Here is a 7,319-nt window from a genome sequence, read left to right on the forward strand (position 1 = left end):
GGAAATTTATTATTATTAATAATGAAAATAAAATTATTCGATCCATGACTATCTAATTGCCTCCATGAATGAACTCTATTTAAAATATAAAATTTATAGTAAACAATCTAGTACAAAGAAAACACATTAGTAAGCTAAAGTATCTAATAAAGCAGAGGCACTTTTTATTTAAACTTGGAGTAGTTTTCTTGGAAAAAATAAACAGATGTTTTGACTTGGTAATTAAAAAATGAAGATAAAACAGAACAAAACCCCCAAGATTCCATAGTCATATCTTCTATCCTTTTCAAGGAGCTTTGGTTATGTAGTGGCTGCTAATCTCAAGGTTAGTAATTTGAAACTACCAGCCATTCGGGGGCAGAAAGACGAGGCTTTGTGCACCTGCAAAGATTTACAGCCTCAACAAACCTATACAGGGTCTCCATGAGTTGGAACCAACTTCAGGACACACCACCACCATTAAACATTTATCAATTGTCTATGTCCAGAAGATCCCAAGGAAGCAATGCTACATTTGCAATTTGGTTGTCTCTCAAATGTTAGGATTCTAAATTCCTGTACCCGATGACAACCAATATTAATAACAGTTTAACCAGGAACAAATGACAAGTATAATTTCCTTTCTGTTCAATTTCCAGCTAAATTGACACTCTTGTGTTATTCATCATGTTTCAATATTCAGTTTTCTGTTGCTGTTATTGTTTCACTGCTGTTTGTAAGGTTTTCAATAGCAAAACATTCAGAAATAGTCATCTCTCTTTCTGAGTTTGCCTTGTTCTGGAAGGTTAACTGAAACCTGTCCACATGAGTGATCTTCCAGCATTCAAAATACCAATAGCATAGCTTCCCGCTTCATAGTAATACTCAAGCCCCCAGAGTGCAACCAATTCACAGACTAGAGGTAGATTTTTCTTTAGAAGAGCTAACATTTCAAGATGGTTATGATTATTTTCACATCATCTTCAATTATGATATTTCAAATCTTTAAATCTAAAGGTGAAATCAAAATTAATTTTTGTGTGTTATTACTAATTTTTTTAATAATTATATATGATTTTGTTGTTGTGAAGCGCCATTGAGTTGGTGCCAACTCATAATGACCTTATAAAGGGTTTCCAAGGAGTGGTTTGTGGGTTTGAACTGCCAACTTTGTGGTTTGCAGTCCAATATTTACCTTACAGAACCACACCAAGACTCCATATTACATGATGTTTCTGTTGTTGTTGTTCTGTGCCCTAGCGTTAGTTCTGACCCATACAGACCCTGTATATGGTTTCTGAGGGGCAGTTTATGGGTTTAAAGTCCGGTCCCGATCCTATAGCGCCACACCAGGATTCCCTTTATATGTTGTTATTGTTAAATGCCTTACAATCAGTTCTGATTCATCAGGGTTCTGCATAGCGTTTCCAAGGAGGCTAAATGATTAATTTAAACCTAGGACCTTCTGGTTCAAAGTGACCTTTAGTCCAGCACACACCACAGCACACACCAAGATTCCTACCATATGATGCTGTTGTTGTTAATTGCCATTGAGTATATTTCAACTAACAGGGGCCCTGTTTAGGCCCTGTGTAGACCCTGTAAGAGCTGCGTATCTTACAGTTCAAACTGACTTTGCAGTCCAGTGCTTTAACCCACAGTGCCACACCAGGACTCCTATCATATGATGTTGTTGTTGTTAAGGGCCATCGAGTCAGTTCTGATCCTTAGTGACCCTGTAAAGGGTTTCCTAGGAGCAGCTGGTGAACTTGGGTGCATTAACCCACAATGCCATACTAGGACTCTTTTCATATGATGGTGGTGGTAGTTATGTGTGGTAGTCGGTTTGACTCATAGTGACCCTGTACAGGGTTTCCGAGGCTGTAAATCTTTACCGGAGCAGAAAGCCTCATCTTTCTCCCACAGAACAGCTGGTAGTTTCAAACTGCTTACCTTGTGGTTCGCAGTCTGATTTGTAACTACTATGCTACCAGAGCTCCTTTATCATATGATCTTGTTGTTGTTGTTAAGTGCCGTCCAGTCGATTCCCACCCATAGCAATGCTGTAGGGTTTACAAGGAGCAGCTGGTGATCTTGAACCATTGACCTTGCAGTTCAAAGGACTTTGTAGTCTGACTCATTAGGCCACAGCGTCACACCATGTTGTTAGGTGACTTTGAGTCAGTTCAACTTGTAGAGACCCTATGCAACACAGAAGGAAACACTGTCGGTCCAAGCCATCCATAAAATTGTTATCCTTAAGCCCAATGTTGCTGGCACCATGTCAACCCATCTCGCTGGGCTGTTTCCTCTTTTTCCTTTACCCTCCACTTTCCAAACTTAATATCCTCATACAAGGCAAGGCCCCTCCTGACAACATGCCCCAAACTCAAAAGACAAGTCATACTATCCTTACATATAAGGAGCATTTTGACTGTATTTCTTCCTGGATTTTTTTTCCCCCTTTTTCGTAATCTGTGGTACTTTCTTTATGTTTTGCCAATAATATAATTCAAATGCATCAAATTAAACATTGTGACTTAAAATAGTGCAATGATAAGCTGATTCTATGTCTTTTAACTAGAAATTTAGAACTAATCACCTACTAAATAAAATAGCATTTTACTTAACCTTGAATGTAAAATTAATCTATTTTTTTGGTTTATCTAGTACACAAATATTAAAACTGATTAAATCTGGTAAATATCCTTTATTATATACAATATTTCTATACACTAACAAAAATAAATCTGTGTAATATAATGCTGCTGCTGTGTGTTTTGTGTTGGTTCAAACTCAAAGTATAAACCACTATTCTATCAAGGTTCCATATAATATAGGAATAATAATAATAATAATAAATTCATAGCAATAACAATACAGTCATAACATCCTTGAACTAATTTGTTAAAGTACCCAAAATATTTTAAGCCTGATATTCTGTGTTTAATAAAGATGAAATGGCAAGTAAGGTAAGGACACAGTTGCACTAAGTTCAGTAAATGATAAAACATTGAAGTTCATGTCATAACAAATCACTTCAGTTTAAGAGTTCTAGGAAACATGACATGGAAAATATATAAGGATTGAGTATGTAGAAGCAAAAGCATAAACATTATTATCTTTTAATGTCATATTCTGGGTTTCTCTGAGTATATAAAATACTTACAAATATTTTTAATAGTATATTTTTCTAATTTCTTGAGATCATTAATTTTTTTTTTAGTTAGACTTTATACTGTAGTTAACTAATCATTTTGGTGTACTTGATTTTTTTTTTTAATCTAGGGATTTAAGACTATTTGGAATCTTGGTGTGGAACTGTAGGATAAGTTCTGGACTACTAACCGCGATGTCAGAAGTTCAAACTCACAAGCCACTCAATGGAAACCTCATAGAAGGTTGTTATGAGTTGAAACTCACCTAATGGCACTTAACAACAACAAGACTACTAGAACAAAAAAATGAATTTTGCTACCAAAACACCTATTAAGCAAAAATATAAATATGTGAAACCATATATTCTCAAAATAAACACAATCTAGGTTTATAGTTTTGAAAGTAGTGTATTACTGTTTCTACCCCATTCCCAAAGAAAAGTGAACTCTTTAATTTGTACCAGTTCAAATATGTATGTTATGGTGGAAAAATAATGATAATATATATAATGATATTGTTCTATTATAGCTTGACTTGCTGAATTTTATCATTCTGCCATTTCCTCCTAAATTAGTATATTATGTGTGTGTAAACAGTTTTTTTGGTACAATATTTCTATCCCTATATTAGTATACTTCCACTGTAGTGGTGTTGATGCTGTAACATTTTATTCTAAAAAATCATACCTGTTTAAAAAATGAACTTTGTTAAATTAGAATAAAGCAATATTCATAACTATAAGCAAATGAATAGCAAATCATACTTCATATTTTTAAAAATATTCTAAGACACATAATTCAGTGATTTGTTTTTCAAATGTTTACATATATTTAGAATCATTTCTATAAATTTGTTGTTGTTGTTAGATGCTGTTGAGTCAGCTCTGACTCATAGAGACCCTGTATAGTGTTTCCAAAGAAATGCTGGTGAACTTGAACTTCCGACCTTGTGTTTCAAATCTACCTTGCAGTCCAGCACATTAGCCCACAACACCATATCAGGATTCTGTGAATTGGTATTACATGATTTAAAAGCCTTATGTAAAATAATTAGTTGAAAATATTTTATTTTTTATTTTCTTACGTTATGGATAAATATGTAAAAATTGCAAAATCTGTTTTTTGAAGTGATGTAGAATCACCTTCTCAAATTTAATTTAAAATTTGTAAGTCTGGAAATATGAACCTTTTTCTAGCTTTTATAATTGTATTCAGTCAGGAAATATCCATCTTCACAGATCCCTGTGAATTAATAGAATCCATAGAAAATTATATCTCTCTGTAAAATTTTAATAATAGAAATATTTTAAGACATTGCAGTATTTTTCTTTTGTTTTAATATATATGCTACTATTGTTGTTGTCAAGTTCCAGTGAGTCAGTTCTGACTCATAGCTACCCTTTATAGTGTTTCTGAAGAATGGTTGGTGTGTTTGAACTGTCAACCTTGTGGTTAGCAGGCCAGTACTTATCCTGCAATGCAACCAGTTCTCACACATGCACATAGATATGTCATGGTGTATCGCTGTAGGATAACCTCAAGATCGGCAGTTCAAATTCACTTAGGTATCCTTGGAAATCTATACAGAATCCCTATGAGTTGGAACCAACTCAACAACACTTAATACCAACAACATGTATATAAGTATGCTTCAAAAATACACGAAAAATAGAATTAAATGATAATTGAATTTTCCCATGAACTTTTTGAAGACTGCCTCATGTATATACAGACAAACACACACACACACACACACACACACACACATACACATATATGCATATATGTACTCTAAGAAGCTCTGGTAGCACAATGACTGAGACAGTGGGTTTAGTGGTTGGTTGCTAACTTCAAGGTCTTCAGCTAAAACCTACCAGTCACTTAGTGGTAGAATGATAAGACTGACCATTACCTTTAAGATTTACAGTCTCAGAATCCTTAGGGAACATGTCTATTCTGTCTTATAGGATCACTGTGAATCAGAACTGACAAGATAGCAGTTTGTTTGGTATGAGTTTAGTACATCCTTATTTTAAGAAAAGCTTTAGTTTCTCATTTCCAGAAAGATTTTATATAGTTATGAGATTCCTTCAAAAGAATATTTATAATTTATTTTTCAAATATGCACCCATGTTCCTTATTATGTTTTTGTTGTTAAGTGTCTTCCAGTCAATTCCCACTCATTGTGACCCTGTATACAGTTTCTGAGAGGTATCTGTTATATTTGACCTGCTGATCTGGTGGTGAGCAGTTTAGTGCTTATCTTGTAGCACCACATCAGGACTTCACCCTCTGGTCCCTGTTACATGCAATAATTGTTCTCTAAAAATTTTTTTTTTAAAGTATCAATGTAATCATTGAAATGAAATGACATACTATAAGATGAGTGTAAAATTGATGTTCACCCATGTAAACTATCACTCAATTCAAAATAAAAGCTTTTAAAAAATGAATCCAGATTTTGAATTATTTTAATATACAAAATAAGATAAAGTTTCTTCAGAAAGATATCTACCCAACAAGACACCTTAACAATTTCATCCTACGTTCTGCAATAAATCAGTTGTATAGAAGTGATTGTATTAGAAGTTATTAAAGCATTTTAATGTAAACTTAACAAACATTTAAAATTTCATTTTCTATAAAAATAAACAAGGACACAATACTTGGCTGGCAAAACATATGAGCATTCAATTCATAACTGTCCATTGTTCCTTAAGTAGGTATCTTTGCTCATACTATGAGCTGCCTTGTGATATTGTTTAATTCAACATTATACCTAAAGTGAATGTACATTATTTGTTTTAAGATAAACCAATCCAAATATGGAAAATTTGAGGGAAACTATACAATAATATTTTCTATATATGGAATTTTATCCTTATGAAATCAAGATACTCAGAAGACTTTTAGAACTATGGAAAGTTTTGTTTAACATTATTTGTATGAAAATACTTCACAAATTAAAAAAATAGAATTAGAAAATAATCCTTGCTTGTTATGGAGAAAATTGTTTTCGTTTATAAATAATAAAAATATTAATATGTGGTCTACTATTTATTGACATCATACTTTTAAACAGAACAAAATGCTCTGATAAATAATATCTTAGCTCTAAAAGGGAATACATTCATAACAAATAAGAGCTGAATATTACTTTTGCAATATGTAGTTTGATTTTGTTTTGTGTGTGTGTGTGCTAAATTTCCTCAGGACTTTTTTTTTGGATGTACACCCAAACACTCAGGAATATATAAACAACCAAATGGTACATACTGCAAGCCTGCCTCCTGAATGCCAGCTTTCTATTTCTATGAGTCTAGAGTATTCAGCTGCTCTTTCTCTCTATTCCATCATCTTTGCCTCCATCTCTGGTGCCACTGCTTCTTTGGATAAGGTCTCACATTCCACTCCTGCTCTCTTCCCTTGATGGTCTTAGGGTCCTCTGTTCCTGGACTATAAGTTTAACTACTACCACCTTTTTGTTACAAAACTTCAACTTTTACAGTTGTGACAACTGCAGTAAGTCATGATATCCTCACTAATGCATCATAAGAATCTTATCCACATCTCGTTTCACCAGACCCTTCTGTGTTGTTGTTGTGTGCCGTGGAGTTGGTTCCCACTCATAGCGACCCTACACAGGGTTTCCGAGGCTGTAAATCTTTACCGGAGCAGACCGCCTCATCTTTCTCCCACGGAACAGCTGGTAGTTTCGAACTGCTGACCTTGCGGCTTGCAGCCCGATTCATAACCACTACATTACCAGAGCTCCTTAGACCCATCTATACAAGATGAAAATTATTCAGTGAGGATTCTACCTTCCCGTGCATACTCTGAAACTAAACTTCCTCTTGAAAACTTGTAAGCCAGTTATTTTGTGCCTTTAGACCCACCTCCCCCCATTTTAGGTAGTCAATGTCTAACTTGCACATCCCTATTAACCCTGTTACAGAGGGGGTGGGAATGATCCCTGCTGTGAAGATTCCTTCCCTTTTCTTTGGTATTTTAAGGTACTACATTCATGAATATAGTTCAAATTCCTCAAACTATAGAGATTTACACTTGTTTCCTTTATATATGGAGCTCTGGTAGCGTAGTGGTTACGAATCGGGCTGCGAACCTTAAGGTTAGCGGTTCGAAACTACCAGCTGCACCGCGGGAGAAAGATGAGGCTTTCTA

Source organism: Chrysochloris asiatica, unplaced genomic scaffold, assembly GCF_000296735.1.
Source record: "Chrysochloris asiatica unplaced genomic scaffold, ChrAsi1.0 scaffold00499, whole genome shotgun sequence".
Classification (NCBI taxonomy): Eukaryota; Metazoa; Chordata; class Mammalia; order Afrosoricida; family Chrysochloridae; genus Chrysochloris; species Chrysochloris asiatica.